Source organism: Mus musculus, chromosome 3 (genome assembly GCF_000001635.26).
Source record: "Mus musculus strain C57BL/6J chromosome 3, GRCm38.p6 C57BL/6J".
NCBI classification, from domain to species: domain Eukaryota; kingdom Metazoa; phylum Chordata; class Mammalia; order Rodentia; family Muridae; genus Mus; species Mus musculus.
In genome coordinates this window covers 157,020,979-157,043,744 of record NC_000069.6, presented here as the reverse complement: position 1 = coordinate 157,043,744, position 22,766 = coordinate 157,020,979, and the positions used below count along the sequence as shown (strand labels likewise).

The following is a 22,766-nucleotide window of genomic DNA, read 5'->3' as shown; positions in this document are numbered from 1 at the left end:
AGATGAAAGAGCCAGGGAGCCAGGAAAAGTTTAATAACACAGACAATTCTATGAGGGTTCACATGCATCCTCCTTTTCCTTCCACAAATCCCCCTCTGCTCTCCCAGACACTTTCTCTGTGTATCCTTCTAATCTGAATATCTCTGTAACCCACAGCTGACTGCTGGTGCATCACTGGAAGCTTCTAGCAAAGTCACAAGCATCCAATTACCTCCCACTACAATGGCAAAAAATGCCCCCAAACTTCAGATTTTCTGAAGGGACAGCCATGCTCATTTGTCTTGTCTCTATCTCTTTTCCAGTAACATTTTCCGATTCTCTCTGCGATCAGCCACACTATTGAATAGTCATTTTCCAAAATCTCTCTTAGAATCTTCATGTTTAATCAACATACATCCTATCATCTCCTTTACTCACTCAGTGATTCTTGGTCAGCTCCTGAATTTTCTCCACCAGGTACCTGATGCTTCCTGTTCCTGGCTTTCAGTTAAATTTTCATGAAAATTCCACATGGATGCCATACAGGTAGGTATCTCCGCTCAGCATGAGTTTACCCGTTCTTGACATTCAGATTAATTCATTATAATGATTTATTTATTTAATCTCTGTGTGGTGTGTGTAGTATGCTCATGCTGTATGTACTTGCATATGGTATATACTACATATGAGTGTGTGGCTACACCACCAGAAATACATGCTTGTGTACACATATGCAGAGACCAAAGTTAGATTTTTTTTTAAAAATCATTTTTTATGATTCTCCCTCCTAATATCTTGAGACAACATTGCTCAACTGACCTGAAAACTCATTGCTTTAGGAAGGTTCATTTGACAGTGGCTTGCCAATCTCTATCTGCCAGTATAAGGGCTACAGTAATACAAAGCCAGGCGTAACTTCTGATGTGGGTGCTTAGTAATGCAGGTCCTTACACTTACAAAGAAACCATTCTTAACTACTCAGCTATTTAGTCCAGAGCTAATGCTGTGTTGTTTTGTCCATGTTTCAAAACACATTTCAGCTTTCATCTCCATTAAAAAGGCTCCTCAATTTCTAGTTAAATATTATCATTATCCAAAAGTTTGCTTATTTATGGTTATAATACAGTAATTTTAACCTATCAGTAACTATGTACTGTTGATTACTATGTAATTTCCAAAATACTTAAGAAGTTGAGTGAACATAAATCTGACGTCCAGTGAATAAGAGGGTGTTGAACTGGATGAACGAATGAAGGAGACATCCTCCCCTACAATGATGGAGAAGATGTACCACTTACACGATTTGTGCAAAAATGCTCTGGAGCATGATAACTGCAGATATTAAAGTAAAAACCTAAGTAAGATTTCAGTAAGTAAGTCTGCCAAGTGAATATTTTACATGGCATAGCTACATAAAACTAAACATAAACTAAATAAAACATCTAATTAACAACACACATACATGAGCGGATACATGTAACACTTAAAAGTGTATTTGAGGTTGCTCAGATCCAGCTTCTAAACTGTTTTTATGATCATGGTGCCAGGGGGCAGTTACTGAAGAGAGCACACTGTACAGTAATGCTGTGAGCTCACAGGCATCTAAGAAAAACTAGTTCAGGATTATTGCTATGAATCAAAGGGCTTTAGAAAGACAGAGAAACTCATCTACTTTAAACCCATGCTGTAGGGTTTAACGTTCTTACATTCTGTCCAAATGACTGATTCAGGAGGGAGGATAGCCACAAAATGTCTGGCAATGCTTAGCAACCTACCTCCATTGTTATTGTTTCAATATTTTCTTCATTCTCAGTATGAAAAGAATATTGGTCAAAGCCAGTGCTGCTTATTAGATAAAAATATCATACAATACTTGGAAACATTACTTGTAACTTTAGATTTTTATTTAAGCATTTCTTGTCTATTGCATATTAATTCAGCCATCTATTATAGTACTTTTCTACTGCTTTTGTATGTTTGGAAAATATTTTGATCCACAACAGGATCTGGATTTTGATATTTAAGGGTCTACATCTTCATCAAAGTTGCTTTGTCTCATTGGTTTGCATAAAAAGATACATCATCAACAACCTTCCATGAGAATGCACTGTTCCTTCAGTCACTTCAGATATATCCTACCCAAACCTCAACAGTGGCAGTGGGAAGGTCAGGATGTCTTGTGTGTCAGTGATGAATGCAAACAACATCATTCGCACAATACAGTCTCCTGAAGACCTAGATTCCCTGTGTGAGCTGATGGCAGCAGGCTCCCGCAATCTCTGCTATACAGTCTGAATAGGGTGAGAGGTCATGCTGGACCCAAGGTTCCCCAAGACACAAGCTATCACAGGAGCTCCAATTTCACCCACACAGTTTTCATTAGAGAAATATTTTCTGAAGATTTGAACACATTTTTACAGGAGGAGAAAAAAAATCAATTGTTATCTGCCTCTTTCACAATTAAGCAAAGTTCTGCAATTCTACCCCAACCATACTAAAAATGCCAAATGATATTCAGCATCAGGAGGGTGCATTTTGAGCAGCCTTTAAAGTGGGGTCAGAGGAAACGACACAGTGATGTTAGATGCTTCCCAAAATTGTCCTTAATTATGGGGATGGGAAAAAAAGACAAACAGAAGCCATACATGTATGGGTTAAAAAGTTTATGTGTAAAAACTAGCTGTTTGGCTGTAATAATTCTTAAGAGAAGGTAGGGGTGAAACATGAATGTTAAAATAATTCCTTTTGATTTTTCAATTCATGAGAAAAGAAATGAAACAGGCTGGGCCATATTAAATCCCCAAATGACTGCTAAATCCTGCGCTTTTATTTAACCAGCTTTTCAATAGTTTTAGAATTTGAAATTCAGGCCTTGCTTTCCCTGTGCATTTCACACACACCCCCTCCCTAGGATGTAGCTTTTCCTTCTTGCAGGCAAGTGCTAACGTGGCTGCTGTTCCTCCCACAGTGTGGACGTGGAGACACTGGATGTTACTGTAACAGAACTAGAGAGCCATGCACTGCGGCAGACAGAAGAGCTCCCGCACAGGCTGAGGATCATTTGTCTTTAGTTGGATTTTTTTATGTTTTTAATTGGGAGGCATAATTGATCTTTAAACCAGGCAAAAGAGAAGGTAAAATGTATTTTTATATAATCCAGCCTTTGTTCCCACAGACAAAGAAAAGACAAGAGAAGTAATTTGCTAGAGACCCACATTCCTGTAAGATTTGTTAGATTTGGATCTAACCACTGGCTCAGCCGGCGGCTACCCTGTCCTTTGCTGCCCTGTTTTAGGCTCTGCTGGCTCAGATGCTCAGGCCACTGGGTGTCATGGATTGTAAGCCATTTTGCCAGCTGTGCTCCTTTCAAAAGCCAAACTTGCTGAGCAGAGGGATGACTATCAGGCCCATAGCCACCGAGGTCATGGGGGCTGTGCAGAGTGACAACTCCTTAGCTACTGTCCTTACCCATTCTCTCCTGAAATGAACCTCTGAAAGCTTATTCAGGTCACTCGTGCCCTTTATGAAATTTGGGCTTTCTTTACTTAAAATAGTAATGATAGTATAATGCAAGCTCTCTGCTTTCTTATTTAATTCCATTCTGATCTATGTTTATAACTGGGAATTAAAGCCAACAGCATTCAACTTAACAGAACACGTACCTTTCAAAACTATTCTTTGTTCTGTCCACATACCTGGCTATTCCCTTCCTATCTACCTCCTCCTCACGACTGCATCTTCCCCATGCTTTATAGTTGTATCTCAAATAAAAGTAGGCTTTCCTTCCATGGCCTTCACGAAATCAGGAAATTGATTCATTCATCCAATAAGAATTTTATTGAGCGCCTATTGAGATATAGGCGGCAGGCGAACAATAGTGAACTAAGCTGATAAAAATCACCACCTTTATGAAGTTAATAGATTTTTGTCTTCCTGTACTCATGTCCTTGCAGGTTTGATCTTTATAAAAGCATGGTTCTGCTAATACTATTCAATGCTTAGAAGCCTTTAATGGCTTTCAGTCTTCACTGTATAAAAAACAAAACAAAACAAAACAAAAAATAAACTCTAAAATCTTCACCAAGCATTAAAATTTTCATGTTGTTCTCCAAATAATTGTACATCACTACTCCACGTGGTTAGGCTCCCATCTGCCCTTCCCTGTTACCAAGTTAACAAACTTCACATTGCCAGCCGTACGGATATGTGCCTTATCTGCAGGAAGTCTTCTCACCTGTGAATTTCATTCTGTTATACTTAGAGCATTCATTTCTACAACCTGGGCATTTATGCCTTTATCTTGCGACTGAAACAATCAGGTGTGGTTTTCTTTTCTCCACATTTCTTCTCTCCAAATGGGCCTCAAATGAAGAATAGAGATAATTTTTAGCAAATTGATTCTTTATTACAATGTAATATCTGAAGTATTCTTCGGGCTCATTGTTCATTTGTGCCTTGTGCAGTTGTCTGACAATGGGATTGATATAAATTTTGGGAATTTGGAAAATTTTGGAAAAGGAGACAATGAAAATTGTAGAATTAAGTATCTACATGAAAAAATTGAACCACCATTTCATTTGACTAGTTTGTATTGGGACAGAACTAGTTTGGCTTAGAGGCTCAGTGATAGAGAGGTTTTCCTCAGAAAAATCACACATTGAGCCTTGCTTATGTTTGATTAAAATCACATTTAAAGGAAATTTTGGACTTTAGACTTGAGAGATGACCTTGGAACAATTTAAGACTGTGGAGTCAGTTTGGACGGAAGGAATGAATGTAGATTTACGGCATGAAGGATGGAGTGGGCAGCTGAAGTGGAGTGATTTTCTACTCAAATGTTTATTGGTGAGGTTCTAAAGTCCCGGTGGGGATTTCACAGACTGTAGCTCATGAGCAATAATGAACCCTTGAAAGTAGTGAGGAAGAGACAGGAAAGATGAGCCCACCCTATACAGAGTGAGGAGTCAGCAAGAAAGTGTCCTTGGAGAACCAAGAAGAGTCCACCAGTCAGTCTAGTCAGTCACACCTCATTTAGACCTCCCTGCCCTTCAGAACTCAGTATTTGAGGCTGAAGCAACAGATCTGTATCATGTGTTATTGACAATGGCTGAAACATTCGTATAAAATGACAGTGGGTGGCCAGCCTGGGCAGCCCCAGTGGTGCCAGCTTCTGTCCTGCAGGTACACTTTGATTTGAGGACTCTTCAGTGCTCCGCGATTTTCCAGAAAGGCTTGAGGAAAATTCCAGCTAGAGTTTTCACAACATCAGCCTCTTTGTTAATAAAGGATTTAATTTTAACTAACGCTGAGTACTTTGAATATGAAAGTGTCTGTCAGTATCTTGTTTTTAAAAATAGTTTCTTCCATGCTGGAAACAGAATCTTATTTATAGAGTGCCTTGAAATGGCATTGTTGCACTTTTGGGTCCTGCTATTAGATCATTATAACCTGCAATGGGGCCCTCAGTGGGTCAGCTCTGTCCCTTTACTCTCTATGTTGCCGTGGCTGAAGCTGGAAGCAGATTTCTGCTGCCATTTTGATTGCCCCTTTGGCTTGAAATGGGTCTCATGGCTGAGATTCTCCTCTACCTAATCACTATGTAAAGCTCACAAATTGAGTTCTCCTTCAGTCAGCAACTGAAGACTAATTTAGACTCTAGTGTTCCTTCCTCTACACTGGGAATTCAGTATAAAATGAGTATCTTTTCTGTTAAAAGTTGGAAAATGTTTGGCATAGCTTAAATGTCTCTCTGCTTAATTCTAAAATCCACTTTTACTGCTGGTTTATGCAATTTAAAGATTAGTTATCAAGAAAGTGATGATGGTGTACATTTACAACTATAGATCGAATGCTGTCAAAGTATGACAGGGTACATGCGAATGTTACTTATTACTTTTTTTTTTCTATTCTCAAACTCTAGCATGAAGTTTAAGAACACAACTTCATATTGTTAAGGCTTAGGATCCATCTGTAAGTCTTTGACCTTAAATTTCTCTCTCTAAAAAGAAAGATGTTCCAGGTGGCTAAAGAAGATGTCAGTATATTGTTCCTGAAAATGAGCTGTACATATTTTATTATTGGCAGTGACAAGATACTCTGTGTAAAAAAAGAAAGTATAAAAATAAACACCACATACCCAAATTCATTAGGTACAAATTTTAGTAGGTGCTTCACAGTCTCATATTTTATCAAAATCCTTAAAATTAGGACCTAGACTTTTCGTGAAGAGCAAGAAAATAAATATATTACATTTTGAATTTGCAGGCTGTATAGTCTCCACCATATCTACTTGATTCAGTACAGCGAGAACAGGTAGAGGGAACATCTGACACTGGTCATAAATGCCCCTTTGTGGAACAGGGCATGGGCACCCAGCAGTGGGACTTTCTCGTAGAGCCTGCAAGATATGGTTTGCTGACTGTCTTCTAAATCACTGGACAATATGCAAAAAAAAAAAAAACACCCTATAATCCACAATATAGTCCCAGATTTAGTATGGCAAATGGCAAATGCTGGTCCATTCATCTTTAATTAGGAAAAATAAGAGAGGTGTATAGTGGTTCTTTTATCCTCTATATTTATATCATATGTATTTATGAATATATAAATATTTATATCCTTTATATTCTTTTATTCTATTATAATGATTTATAATGATTTATTTCAAAACATAAAATTAATTCTTGGCATTTAACAACTGACCCCTGATTGATTCTGGAAGACAACAGTCACTGTCCTCGCTTGTGAACATGTTGCTGGGTCCCACGAGACTCCAACTAATATCCTCAAAGCCAGGGTCACACAGATATCCCTGTTTAAATGCAGTGGCTCAAATATTAATACAGATTAATGTTTGACTTTTTGAAAAAAAACCTGTTTTATTACTAGTTGGTAGAATGATATTTCACTACTGACTAGAGCCTTGAAGGACGTTTGGTTCAGCCTTTAACCTATTACAAATGGCTGCCCTCCATGCCTCACTTGTCCCTGACAGGTGCTTTGCTGAAGGATGTTAACATAGAGGATGGTTAAAGAGTAGCTGAAGTGGAAACTTCTAACAAAAGCCAGTGACATTGGGCAATCTGTTTTGGAGAGTCTGAAACACTTTCTAGTCTACTAATCTGACTGGATCTGGAGGCCAGGACATAGAGCAGATTTGTCATTTGTAATGAAAGGAAATGCTGTTGTGTCCACTGCTCATTACCAAAGGCCAGTGGTGACCACCTCATGTTGGTTGTCAACATCATACAGACATTGGATTCCCAGAGAAATATTCTGAGCTCTTTGGCTTCCATCAAGACCCAAACAGTGTCACCTAACAGAAATGAACACCCACAAATACAGTTCTAAGTTTCCCAGAATTAAATCTGTAACTGCTTCCAAAAGCTCCATTTCCCCTTTAATTACACGGCAAGTTCCGCCTCCCACATGTGTTTCTGGCAGCCTGGATATTAGTCATGGGGAATGGGATAGCCATTGTCTCAATTACAGAGAGCTGATCTGATTGTAGGGTCGCAGGAGTTTTCAACTTCTGAAAATAAAGGCTACAGCTGGTGTGGAGTTCCCAGCCTCATCGCCTGCTCCCACATGGTATTAAATTGAGCATGGGAGGGAGGGTCCTTTCTTAAGACTAATTCCTCCAGTGAGCAGTGAAATACCTAAGCTTTTTATCATAGGAAGCGGCAATTGACTCGGTGACAAATAGATACTCTGGAAGAGAGCTATTCAGAAGTCAGGCACATAAATCTTAGCAACAACTTAGAGGATGGAGCATTTCCTCAGTGGGCAGATATTTACTGGATGGGATCAGACGCAGAAAGCAGATCAGTCAACCTTTTTCCATTAAACCCACCTAGTGTATAGCTCAGAATCGATAGGAAAACAGAAATAAATGTCGGAGTCACTTACTGTTTCCTCTGAAAGCAAACAATTTCCTAGAGAAATTTCTTAATAATCTTTATGAAATAATAGAATCAGTGTATCAGGAATGATGGTTCTCAAGTCCACAAAAGAGTCCTGGACTGCTTCCTGTCACTGTTTGTTGTCACTCTAGATTTGACTAGGAAAATGATAGTTAACAAAGGTTAGCAGGTGGTATGGAGGGTTGATAAAAAGTCCAGTGTTATTATTCAGAGCCAAATTTAAATGCCACAATGAGTCTTCCCGCAATGCTCTTAAGACTGTTCACGACTCCTAGGTCTGGATGTGTGGTACATGACTGTAATCCTGTACTTAGAGAATGTCAAACAAACAAACAAACAAAAATAGTGACTCTTGATTTAATAAATGTGTAGATTTCTATTATGCCTGCTCATCATCCAAACAATCCAGGTAGTATGACTTTGCATTAGCATAAGATAAAACTCCAAAGATCAACACCACAAAGATCACCTCACTTAAACTTAAAAGAAGCTTCCTCCAATGCTCTCTGTGCTCCTTCCTTTCCTGGTGAATAGAAATGTAAGGTTTAAAAATGTGGAGATGGATGGATGGCCCCATCCCCCAATCAGGGGCCATCCACTCATCTCCAAAATTTAAAACAAGAATTGCTCCTGTCTAGAGGATAAAGTGATAAAGTGTGGAGCAGAGACATGAGGAAAGGTCATCCAGAGACTGACCCACCTGGGGATCCATCCCATATATAGACAACAAACCCAGACAATATTGTGGATGCCAAGAAGTGCTTGCTGACAGGAGCATGATATAGCCTCTACTGAGAGGCTTTGCCAGAGCCTGACAAATACAGAGGTGGATAATCACAGCCAACCATTGGACTGAGCATTGTGTTTCTCAAATGGAGGGGTTAGAGAAAAGACTGATGGAGCTGAGGGGGTTTGCAACCCCATAGGAAGAACAAAAATACCAACCAACAAGACCCCTCCAGAGCTCCTAGGGACAAAACCACCAAAGAGTACACATGGAGGGACTCATGGCTCCAGCTGCATATGTAGCAGAGAATGGCATTGTCTGACATCAATAGGAGAAGAAGCCTTTGGTCCTGTGAAGGCTTGATTCCCCCAGTGTGGGGGATTGCCAGGGAAGTGAGGTGAGAGTGGGACAGTGGGTGGGGAGTACCCTAATAGAAGCAGGGGGAGGGGGAATGGGATAGGGGGTTTCCAGAGGGGAAGCTGGGAAAGGAGATAACATTTGAAATGTAAATACATAAAATATCCAATAAAAAAAGAGAAATGTAACATTTTAGTCTGTATTCTGGAGGACCACCGACAAAGAATGTGTGAGCATGTACATGTGCCCATGCATGCGTGTGTGTGTGTGTGTGTGTGTGTGTGTGTGTGTGTGTATGTGTGTGTGTGTGTGTGTGTGTATGTGTGTGTGAGTGTGTCTTTGTGTGCGCGTGCATCCTTGCATGTATGCTTGTGTGTGTGCATGCATGCGTGTGCTTGTGTGAGTGCTAAACCCACTCTTACTCTTCTAATTGAAAAAACAGATTGTTAGCTTCTGGTGTTTTAGACAAATGTACTTGCACAGGTAACGAGAAATGAGACGGCTACATTCCTACTTCATCGAAGAGTTATGGTCTCTGTATTCTAGGATGGAAATAGACATACAATTCAGAGGCTGTGGAGCATGGTTTGGTATCTCTGTTTCTTAAGTAGGCAAATGAAATATATTTTCCACCTCTTAACATATTTTATTATCATTTACAGAAAGAAAAAAATCTATGTGCTATTTGATGCTCATGTGGTGACATAATTTAAAACAAATGAAATCAAACACGATTTCACTTCGGGATGAAAAATGGACAGTGTGCCTAAAGCTCTGATACACAGTTCTGAGCTCTGCAAAGGGTGGTGATATGCTTCTTACAATTCATGCTGGAGAAGAAAAGAAAGGCATTTAGAGACTGATCAAAGAAAATTATCTGAAGAAAATAGAACAGAGATACTGTACATGGAGAGTGGAAGCAGTGGGGAGGAAGTTTTTGCCAATAGGACAATTGGATCATGGTGGTCTACCTTTTCTGAAAACCAACCAGGCTTGTTTAAAATAAGAACAGTAGTTTCCTTATGCCCCACCAACACTGACATAAGCTTCCACAACCAAAAATAGCAAAAGAATTTTGTTTGTGACCCAGCATCAGGGACAGAGTCCTCTGAGGCAGAATGCAGGGGATATTTAGCTTTGGGAACAGCTTTCCCTGATCTTGGTATTAAAATGTCAAAGTAGACACATGTTTAATTGATTTAATCTCTGCTAAAATGCCGAATACAATATATTCTCAATGAAAAACTTATGCAAAATTTACACAGTTACTACATAGTTTCTGAGTTTAATATCTTTACTTATTTTTATAAATATGGTTTCTTTGTGAGTTAAGTAGAAACCCGCACATACTTGTGTACCAACCTGTGGTATAAGTCATTGGTAATTACCTTTACTGTCTGCTCTTTTCCCTTGGCATAGGGCTCTGGCATGCCACATAATTAGTCATGAGCCCCGTGTCTTACTTTCTGTGCTCCACACCCTGCCTGCATTTGCGTGAGCATGCACGTGTGTGTGCGTGCACACACACCTACACACACACACCTCATATACACACATACACATGAATACACACAGACACACACATATATATATATATACACATATACACACATTTACACATGCACATCCATGTATACACACACATGCACACACACATGAACACACACACACACACACACCCTGCCCTCCACCAAGACCTCTGATAGGCTTTCCTACTCCCTTGTCTCAGGCTGGCCCCTATTTCTGAAGTAGCTGTCCTGGGTAGAAATTCCTAGCTTCTGCTTTGTGTTATGGAGTCTCCAACCTCACCTCTGCTCAGTGTTTGGTATAGACCATGGTTGTGCTGTCTATGTGCCCTACAGTATCTCAGTGCTTTTTTCTCAGAGTCCAGAACACTCTACAGTGCAATGCACAAAGATGCACAGTCTTCCACCTGTTCATGCTTAGCATCTACCAGTGATTCAAACAACACACTCATCAAAAATTTCTGACTTCTGAGTGTCCTTTGTGAATTGACTCTCAAATATTTCAAATATTACACAAATATTACATTTCCAGATAAAATGGACAATACCCATTGTATCACTCTGTGCTCCATGGACGAGCTGAATTCATATTGAGCTACTGAATGTTCCAGGAAATGAAATGCTACTTAGTTGTGTATTTTACAAAAAGTTTATGCATTCTACACCTCAGATTTCTTTAAATGTTTATGCCTCTGAGTATATGTGCACAAAACATAAATATAAATCCAAGTTTCTATATTTAAGAAAATGCAATGAAAAGCAATGTTATATTTATAGTGTGAATTATATCATGACTGGAGTCACAGAATTAATGGACATTGGGATATAGGTTACCTTTGAAATAGTTTTATTTCTTTGTTTTAGGTGTGAGAATATATTTGGTATAAATCTATCTACTTTTGTTTCATTCTTGTTTTTAGTGTTCATCTTTTATCAGGGCAGCAGAAGCAGTGCACCCTGCACCCTGCACCCTGCACCCTGCATCCTGCACACTGTACCCTGCATCCTGCATCCTGCATCCTGCATCCTGCACCCTGCATCCTGCATCCTGAGCAGGAAGCATTACCCGCCTAAGTGCAGAGCTCAGGTTCAGTTTTGTTTGTCTTCAGTCAGAGGCAGACTCTACTCTGGGGTCAGTAGCAAGCAGTCCCAAACCTGCCATGTTTAATTTGCCATTTCAGAGTTATCCATACAGTTTACTTATTTTTCCTCCAGAGCATGGAAACTGTGTTCCTTATGGGCTAGGCTGCAGTATAATTTGAACACATCAAGGGGAGTATCAGACTTACAGAGCTGTGAGTGATGAACACTTAACACAGCGAGCTCCTTCGAAGGTTGAGAGCAGCTTTGCGGAGGACATCACTGAAGATCAATACTATTAAATCACACATTTTCCCATTGTTTGACTTCTCAAATCCCAGGCAGAGACCCTATTGATTTTATTTGACAGTTTTTTCCCCCACTGTTTGTTTCTTGTGCTTTCTCTAGCCAGTGGGTGTTGATCAAAGAGTGACTTTTATCTTACTTTGCAGAAACTGTTCAGCCCAGAGCTGCTTTGGTGGCTGTCACTCAGTGGAGGCGACAGGCCTCCTGGGCAAATGTGCTAGCTCTCAGCTCCTTCTCCAAGAAAAAAAAATCCTGCCTCACTCATAAGTGGCTACATAAATTGGCTCAGAACAGCTCTGTTCCTAGACAGAGGTCCAGAGACACATTTTATGTATCAATAGAAAAATAAAATCATGGATGTATCCCTTCAGAATTATATAATAAAAACGTATCCACAGCATAAGGATGGAGAAAACTTGAGGGATATTAAATACCACTACGATAACAGGAGACTATGAAGTCTCAGTGTCAGTGAACTTGAGAGTCACGTGGTCATTATCATTTGGTTTGCCAGTTAAGCTGAACTTGGCAATATAAAATAATCTTGACTTATCTAATGGATTTGTTGTACAATACACAGGGAAGCAGATCTTTGCTGAAATTTACAAAATATTGTGGCAATTCTAGCCATCCAAATACTGGCCTTGTCAGATGCAGCAAGAGTTCAAGTAATTCATAAAACCTAGAAGGAAACACCCTGAAAGCAGGGGTGTGGTCTTTTTTGTTTTCTGCAAGGCAGGTCACCAAACTATTTTTACAACTACAGAACAGACAATATCTTCAGTGATGCAGGTCTCTGCTTCCCTGTGTACTACACAACTTACTGCTGAAGCCAGAATCATACAGAGACTGGGGACTTGGCAGCTTCAGCCAGAGAAACTATTAATAAGGCAGGCAGGGAAAGGAATTTACTTCACAGACAACATTATCCTTGATTTACAAAGAGATATACAATTTCGGTTTTACTAGCTAGCTAGATCAACAAGATGAAGGCAATCATCTGATGTGCACAGCCACTCCTGTTTTACTTCAAATTATCTAAATGCATGCCCATCTCCCTTAGCCTGGCTGTACCCTTTGTTCTGAAATGTCATAAGCAAATGGAGAAATTTTGTTTAATAAAGTTCTTTGTTTGGCAATATGAAGGATTCATCTCTCTATATATAAAAAACTTCCAGATCTATAAATCAAATGCCATCAATCTCATCACTGGTGTACCCTCTGAGATGCCCATGCACCAGAATTCAACAAGACAGCCATCCAAGTACCAGGATTCAACAAGACAGCCATCTAGACAGGACACATGCAGCCTTCGCTGCCATTCTGATGTGAACATCAATTCATGCTATGAAGTCCAAAAGAAGATATACTCAGGTTTGGATAAAGTTGCCACCCCATTAAAACCCAACACTACCCATCTGTTATTTGTATAGACAGTAACTCACATTCTATAAGTTCCTTAACTGTGGCTAACAGTTTGAGCTTGGGATCCACCAGAATTGAATATGCATTCTGACTTACAAAGACAGCTGTTGCTCTTAGGAAAATTATATGCTAAAAGTCTCAGGTTCTTTAGCCCAGAAACAAATAATATAATCTATTTTACAGGTATATTTGCAAGTTCAAGAAATGAATACAAATTGCCTGGAAAAGTACTTATCAAAAGTTTGGTAAAGTGGACTACTCTTGATTCTACATTTCCTGGTGGAAATCAGAGGAGATCAGGAAATGAATTATAAAAGTCAAATAATGTGCTTTCTGGTGTTATTTCTCAGTCACTGACCATGAAGGAAGTTATCTGAAAACTAGGAATCTTAAACCCAAGCAGAAATGAAGCTGGGCCCTCAAACTGGCAGTGGTGGGTGTCTGTGGTTAAGTCTCTGGAAAGTGGCAGTGGTGGGCGCAGTGGTGGGCACAGTGGTGGGCACAGTGGTGGGCACAGTTGTGAGTGTCTGTGGTTAAGTCTCTATAAGTATTTGCTGAGGTCTTCATGCTTGGTATGAAAGGACGAGGGTAGTGTTGTTTTGTTTTGTTTTGTTTTGTTTTGTTTTTGTTTTTCGAGACAGGGCTGTTAGACCAGGCTGGCCTCAAACTCAAATCCGCCTGCCTCTGCCTCCCCGGTGCTGGGATTAAAGGTGTGTGCCACCACGCCCGGCTGAGGGTAGCCTTTATCACAGTTAAAGAGCCTTGCCTTCCCCTTAGACCACATCTCCAGGACTTTTTGGCCTCTAGACTAGCCTCTGCTCTGGGATGCTAACACCTGCCTCTATCTAGGAACCTTATTTTCCCCTTTGTTTCTAGAATTTGTCATAGATGTAACTTCAGTATCACCTTTTTGTGGTACATTTCAGATCTGTGACTGTTTGGGGATATAAATAAAATAAAAATGTTTCAATAATGAATGTGAAAACCCATCTTCAAGAAAGCTGACGTTGAAGGACAATCTGAATTGCATCATAATCCTGCTTTATGTTTAGTCTAGACACCATGATTAAAGATGATTATGTCAGGGTCTTAACAAGCTCAACATGTGTCCTTCAATTTTGTGGGTTTGTAGAAATCACACTCTATTCAACCCCCTCACATCTGATTACCTCCATCTGTAAGAAGGAATCCCAGAGAACACAATTTATAAACTGAAGCCCAGTGAGAGTTGAGATAGGATTCTGTTACTAAACTATTCATGTCAGAGTTTCATGTCACCTTTACAGTTACAGCTGCCACATCTACATAGACCTGACATAGTTCATGGAAGAAAACTTCCAGACTTTCAACATGACGTTAAAGGTGGAACAGAGGTACCAGATAAACATTCCAAACTTCCCTTTCTTTAGGTAAAAGAACAAATTGTATTTGGCTGAGAATTTGTCTTACAGTGAGCAAGTCTGCTTGTAACTGCACATATCCACTCTCACAGATGTGAGGATGGCTGGAGACATTTCCCCTGGGTCTCTAACTATGGTGGTCAGCTTTCTTCCTTTTGTTCCAGTTAGCATTTTGGAATGTTCAGAAGAAGTGATGGCTGCATCAAGGGGTGTATACAAAAGTAAAAGGTCTTGTCTTCGGAAGACTGCACCTCCCATCACAGACAGGTGGAGAGTCATCTGAGCAGGACACTGGCAGGTGAGACCCAGTGATACCCCAGGGACATGAGTTGGGAGCAAAGCATGCACTTTGTTGAGAACAGAGCAGGGGCCTGGAAATATGCTTCTCTGAACAAGAAATCTTAGTGAGGATCTGGTTCAGTTCCCACAACTCATAGTGTGGCTTTGCAATCTTCAGTTACTCCAGTTCCAGGGGACCCGAGGCCCTAATAAACTCAGTGGTACAATAAGCAGGATGTGGGTGGACATTTTTCTGTTGTCTGTAATCAGTGCCCTATCTGGTGTGAACACACATGTTCACACCTTCCTGGAAAGACTCATAAAGCAACAAGCTTAGAACACTCAAATATTTTTCCTGCTTCAAATAATAACAAATGTGACTGTCATCCAACTCCATACCTAGAATGTTTCATACAGCAGCTACCCACCTCAAATCATGAAGCTCAGTTAAAATATGATCCCTCAGAGTTGCCCTGTTTAGGGTCTTTAGTCAAGTTGTAGGTATCTCTTTTTATTGTCTGCATATTAAACATTGTAAATTCTTTGAAAACATAAGCTGGTTTTTATTCTTAGCATTGTGCTCCTACCCCCTGTTGTGTGAGGCATGTGTCCAGTAAGAAGCTATTGGGGAAAGTATATGTTGCTTAAGTGTTTATAATTCCTGTATGCTGATTTGATTCTTTAAACTTGAGCTGTCTTTGTCACAAAACCTGAAAACTACATGGAAATCATTACACTATATTTGTATTAGGCTGAAATTAATTCTCTCTGCTTTTTAATATATCAGAGGCATCGGAAAAAAATTTTCACAAGCAACAGGAGTTACCGATCGATCATTCCTGACAGTTCAGGATGATCAGGAACTGTTTGGAAGGAGGTGATTGGTTCGTGGCTGGCAGACCACATTAGTCATCCACAATCTCTCTTTACTTATGTCTGATTATTTTGCCATTTACTTTAAAAATTTTCAGATTGTTCAGCCTATCATATTTTAATACAGTAATCTGCTGGGCAACTGCTGAATATAGGTTTATGTGTTAAATAGGTAAAATTGCTTGTACATCTCTAAATCAAAACAGTGCCCCAAATATGTATCAGGCCTTCATTTAGTTATAAGCAGAGGTCTGAAAAAATATTTTACTTTTCAGCTGAGTGATTAAAATCCATAATTATCCCTTAACATGCCAGGAAGGAAAAACAGAAAAGGATTCCATGAGATGCTTCCTCGCAGAGGCTGTGGCCGGATGGTTTTTCCTTCCCCGGTATTTTCTTTTTTTCTTTTTTCTTTTGCCTTGGGATTGAATTGAATTTTCTTCTTAGGCCAATCCTCCCAGACAACTTCTCATCTGAGAGCTCTGGCGATGCATTGCAGTAATACATCATCCAGATGACAACGCTATGGTGCTGTCTGGGAAGGATCCATCTTCAAAGCTTCACTCCAGACCAGAGATAAGCCCCGACACCAGACAGCACTCAAGCTTGCTGCAGGAAGAAATGCTTAAAGATGAGAGCAAGGGTAGAAACTCTAGAAAAGAGAATCTGTTTGATAGATCCTATGGTCCTGTGCATCACCAAGACCAGTTTTCAAGACTTTAATGTGACTTGTGACTGATTGGTAAATTTATGAAGGAGTCTTCTCTACAAACTCCTGAGGCTTTGTGATGAAACACAGCTTCAGTTACACACACACACACACACACACACACACACACACACACACACACACGCACACGACTACCCCTTACCATTCCCATTCAACTCACCCACTTACCCACACAATATCCTAAACCATCTCCATCTACCCTACTCTCTATACTCACCCTTACACTCATCTCTACATACCCAACCCACACACATCCACATATCTACACACACACACATCAGGTATAAGAAATCTAGAATTTTAAGTCATCGTATCTCAAGCAGGATTTACACGTAAACGTTCTGGGCAGTCAGTGCTGTGCTTCAACTTCCTTGGCTGGCCTGGTCAAATTAGTCTCTTCCCTATGTCACAGAACATTTCATCTTGTTGGGAGATGTTTCACTAATTTTGATCCTTTTGAGAAAAAAAAATCACTTTGTAACGGTTGCAAAGAAGGTGGGGAAAGCTGTTTATGTGGCAGATAATGCTCTCTGTAACATCCCTGGATGTTTTAACAAGCTGGAATTCTGCTGCATAGTGAACTAGTGTCCGATAGTTTACAGATGGTGATGCACAGATTTGTGCTATGCTCTTGCATTGACTTCTGCTTGTGGTGTCTGTACCATTTTATCCATACTGGCTGTGTCTAGGATGCTCTGGGATTAATTTATAGACTTTCCCCTCACTCTTCTACAATACAGAATATAGATGGTAAAATATTGTCAATAAAAATGAAAACAAAACCAAAGCCCAAACAAACCAACCTCAGTGCCACTCTTCCAGCCCATCATTTCTGGTCTTTCTTTCTCATTGTTTGCAGGCTGTTGGACTCTGAATGATTAATTTAAACTTTGATTTCAGGAAGTGACTCTGGGCCTTGTCCAGTAAATATTCCAATTTCTACTTAGAAAGACAAAATCCTGGATACTACCTCACTAGCTTCTAAATGAAACTGTCACTTCGCACTGATCTACTTTATCACAGAAGAGCACAATAGATCATTGTCTTTATTGCTCTTCAAGCAGCTTTAAGGGAAAATGAAATATAAGAGAAGTGTTAACAATAAAAGTTAATATCAGAGATTCTTAGGTGTCTCTATTTTATCAATGTTGCATTGTTTAAAAAAAATACCAACAAGCAGCAACTTAGAGAATGAGGGGATTAATTGCAACTTACAATTCCAGGTTGAAATCCACCATGGTGGAAAAATCAAGGCAGAGACTTTAGACAGCTGGTCATATCCAATCTTCAGTCAAGAGCAGAGTGAAATAAATGCATGCAAGGTTGTTTGCTTGTGCTCAGCTTTATTTTTTGACTTCTCCAGTTTTATACCTTTCAGGACTCCCTCCCTAGGGAATGGTGCTGCCCACAGTATGCTTGATCTTTCTACACCAAGTAACACAACCACCCATCAGCCAACCCAATAAAGACACTCATTTATTGAGACTCTCTCACCAAATGAGTCTGGGCTGTATCAGGTTGGCAAAAATAGTAAAATTTAACCAAGTTAATTCTCATTTAGACATGTACCTACCTATGACCTACACACACAGTTACTAATGCATGTAGCACAACATTAGACTATTGGTGAGAAGAGTAGAAAATATTTGTCTATTGCAGATTTCCCATAATCTTGTTTTCCAACCCAGGACATAAAGGGGAGACATCGAGTCTGATGTCTCTTACTTTTTATTATCCTACCTCTTTCAGATGTTCAGAAAATCAAGTTCCACAAGAAGAGAAGAAAAGAAAAAAAAAGAGAGAGAATGAAAGAACAGAAACAAATCTTTTGTAAGATGCTCAATTGGTTTGTTTTCTTATTTCATGTTGATAAGCATTTTTCTCTGAGAATGGGGGATTATTTTTATATCAGTTCATTGTATCATCAGGCCTATTGTTTGGTCTTATATATGTGTTAAAATGCTAAAATTTTCCTGCTTTCTATATTCAAATAGCAGACATTAACAGTTCTGAACACAAACAACTACAAATAGCCAGAGTGAAGTAGTAGAGACTTTGCACACAGAGGAAGTTAAAAGTATAAAGAAAGTCTCAGAACAAAGAGGTAATTCTAACTGCATCTATGAATTATTGGTGTGCAATCTTATGCTAAAAGTTTAACTTGGCATCATTATGCAGATTCATTCTTTATATAATTATCCATTATGCAAAGCCATTATGGAAATCCACAGAAGCTGCGCATCCAGGGCTACTCCACAATGGAGCTGGAGCCACAGCCTGCAATCTGAAGATCTAGTGTTGTTGAATTATCGTCAGCATAAATTGTTAGCTTTACTGATTTTTTTTTTCCTTTTCAAACATCAAAGAGCAAAGTGCAGCCTCAGGATTGCAAACCTGAAATGGTGTTTGGACGACAGGCTGCAGCTTTCCAGAAGCACAGATCTCCACAAAGAGCAGAACGGCTGTGCATGGTTCACGTGCAAGACTCGAGAAACACTAGTGGGAACTAACACTTCTGGCTTGTAGCTGTGGGGACTTGAAATGATTTCACAATTATTTTAAATGATAGGTTTCCACAGTGTCTCTGTTTTTAAAGGGATAACTTTTATTTTTTAAGAGTCTTCCTTTTTCCTGATGGCTACCAATTAACACTTTCTGTGTTTGGGTTTTATATTGTACACATTTGGAAGGTGATGTGGGATAAACTCGAAATGATATTTAGTGTGCAAGTGTCCTCTGGGGTTTGAGTCAACAAGCCTTTTCTTTCTTTGTTCTTTTTAAAGATTTAATTAATTTATTTTTTTTACTCTTGGGTGGATGCATATTTCTTTGTGAGGGTGTTGGCTGCAGTATCCACAGAGGCCAGAGGTGCTGGATCACCTGGTACTTATGATCTGCCTGACTTGTTGTTGGGAACAAAACTCAGAACCTCCTCCAGGACAGAACAGCTCCTCATTGCTGAGCCACCCATCTCTCAGCACAACACTCTTTCCTTAAAGGCTCAGGCAGTAAAGTGCTCAGGATTCCCCAGTGTTCTACGCCACCTCAGCAGACACAAAGCGGTCACAGCCATCAGGAAGGGAAGGAACTACATCTTAACAAGAGGAAGGGAGAAGGAGACAGGGTAAGAGATCCACCACCTCACACACACTGGACTTCAATAATGCTTTATCCAGAAACTGCTCTCAAGAGTCCTTCAGCCTCCCAGCTTACAAAAATGACCATAGTTTCACCTGATAGTTTATTTTTTCTTTTTTAAATTTAACTTGCCCTGTTTTCAAGCCAATATCTACATTGGTAGAAAACACTAATGATAACATAGCTGTTCAATTTTTAAAAGTCCTGCATATCACTACAAAGGATTCCCAGACCTTTCCCTAAGGTTCTTCTTCAGGTCTCTCTGAACAGTAAATAATGATTGGACTTTGTTCATGAAACACAGTGTTCTTTCCTAACTGAAACTACACTGAGGAATGAAGAGCAACATCAAAATATTCTCAGACAAATAAGAGTAAATGAAATCGTCCCCAACTGACCCTTCAGAAAGGAATGGCTGTAAGCAGTCTTCCATTTGGACCTATCAATGAAGAACATTAAACATCGGGAAAGATGAAAAATGTTACCACTAAAATGTTAAGTAAACACAAAATGCTTCCCTTCTCTTGAGCTCCCAAAGTTTAATATGGAGTAAAAGTGAAGTTTTAGCATTGTTTCATGAGAGAGCAGGTTTTCATGGATGCAGAGGAAATATCTGAAAGAAGCATATTTCAAGTATGGCAACCTAATTGCAATGTGGGTTCTACCCTTGACTGGCCAGCCAGAGTGCATGTGTTTTAGATTTACAAACCAGTTTATAGAGGTAGTACCAAAAAGACATACAAGAGACATAGCCACTAAGTACAAATCTAAGAAAGGAAGATTAAAATAAAACAGAGAGGAAAAAAGAGCTAAGAAACTGAAAACAACCAAACTCAAATATAAGCTGTAACAAGGCAATAATTTATCTAAATGTGAGTTGTCTAAATTCAAAATCAAATATCAAAATTCAATAGCTGGCAGAGTGGTCTCAAAGATAACTCATACTGGTTTAACTACTGTGATGGCTACTTGTATATCAACTTAACACATGCTACAGTTAATTGAAAGGAGAGAATCTCGATTGAGAAAATGCCAGTTATATGATATTCCCTAAATTAGTGACTAAACAGGGAGGGACCAGCCTATTGTGGAAAGGCTGGTAGTCCTGGATTCTACAAGAAAGCATGGGGAGCAAGCCAGTTAAGTACCACCACCCTATATCTGTGCATTTGGTCCTGCTATGAGGTTCCTAGTCTGTTTGAGTTCCTATCTTGACTTTTCTTGAATGATGAACAGTGATGTGGAAGCATAAGCTAAATAAAATCTTTCCTCCCCAAGATGCTTTGGTCATGGTATTTCATCACAGCAATAGAAACCCAACTAGGTCAACTATATGCTGTCTGCTAGAGACTCATTCAAAATACCATGGACATATTGAAAAATAAAATGAGAGAAAAATAGCACAATTTTCATAGATTTATTTTTATATGAAAGAAATTATGAAAATGCAAATATTCTGTAATATGCGGTTACAACCAAACCTAGATGTCATGATTCAGCTGAACAGGCTACTGAGCACACTGGTAGCACCTTTCTTCCCAGCATCAAGATCACAGCTTCGTGGATTACAGTTCTGCACCACTACATATGGCTTTATGTGGGTTTAGGAGATCCTAACCTACATCCTTATGCTTGTTCATCAAGCATTTCATTCACTGACCCTTCTCCCAGAACTCAAAGTAATTTTTGCGTTTGCAATCTCATTTGGATGAAGCTATATGAATTATGCCCAAGTGTCACCAATTGGCTTCTCAATTCTACGGAGCTGAAGGGAAGTTCTGTGGGGTCCAAACCACAGACACATTTCAGTAGTACATTAGCTGTCAATCCTACAGAATGCTTCCTTCAGTCATGACATCTTTTTGCTGCTCTGAACTATTTCATTGGCATGTGTGAATCAGGTGCAAGCATTATCAATGCTTCCTTGGGTCATGACCTCTCTCTGGTGCTCTGAACTACTTCATCGACTACTGTGAATCAGGTACAAGCATCATCAACAGTTTATATTTGAGGTGTGAAGAAACTCATTTGTGTTCAGAGGAAACGCTGGTTCTCAAGACCAGTGTTAGAGAAACCACAGTGCACAATCTTAAGCTCTGTGTGGCATGTGCATGGCAAGATGCCAGAATTACTAGAAAACATACAGAAACCTCAGAGCTTATATTGGAAAATTTGAGAACCCCTTGAAAACTCTCCAGGAGTTAAGGACTTAGCCAAAGACTGGAAGCAGTCACGTTCCTCATAAGTCAACATCAAAGTGTCTACAGGGTGAGTAATTGCTTTCTCATATTTTCTTTAACTTCACATAACAGATTTTCTGGTAATTATACAAATGATTTACACACACACACACACACACACACACACACACACACACACACACACACACACACACCTAGATCCTCTTTAGGGTTGTTCTATAAAATGAATAAAATGCTTTTCTGTTTTCTTCTTTTTTTCTTCCCTAATCCCACCCCATCTCTCTCTTTCACCCTTTCTTTCCTTCCTCCTCCTCCTCTTCCTCCTCCTCCTCTTCCTCCTCCTCCTCCTCCTCCTCCTCCTTCTTCTTCTTCTTCTTCTTCTTTCTCTCTCTCTCTCTCTCTCTCTCTCTCTCTCTCTCTTTTTCCTGTTCTTCCTTCCTTCCTCCTTCAATTCTTCCTTCTCTCTTTCCTCCTTCCTCTCTCTTTGAAGGAAAAATTCAGTGTTGGTTTGGGTTGCCTCACCCTCCTTTTTCTCTCATAATCTTTTTGACTTCTAATCTCACTTAAGTCCTTCCTTTACCCAGGGTTCTTTTCATCCATTGTCTTAAAGTAATTTACAATCCCGTGTTGTACTAGAACTTCAGAGAAAGTCATCTGGACAGCTTGTCCTCTGATTACTTTACCATAGCAGATCCATGGTGCCTCATATGTATCCTGTCAGTTGGAGTTAAGTGGTTGGATCCAGAGTTTGGCCAGGACATATGTGACAACAGCCCAGCTCTTTGTGACGCCATGTCACACAGATGTGCTCAGTATTAGGAGA

General features: G+C 39.6%; 1 protein-coding gene across 5 annotated transcripts in view; it reads right to left on the bottom strand.

The window, feature by feature from the left end:
- The window catches only part of Negr1 (neuronal growth regulator 1), a 754,675-nt gene that overhangs the window by 272,720 nt on the left and 459,189 nt on the right, over window positions 1-22,766 (bottom strand). The window lies entirely within an intron of this gene.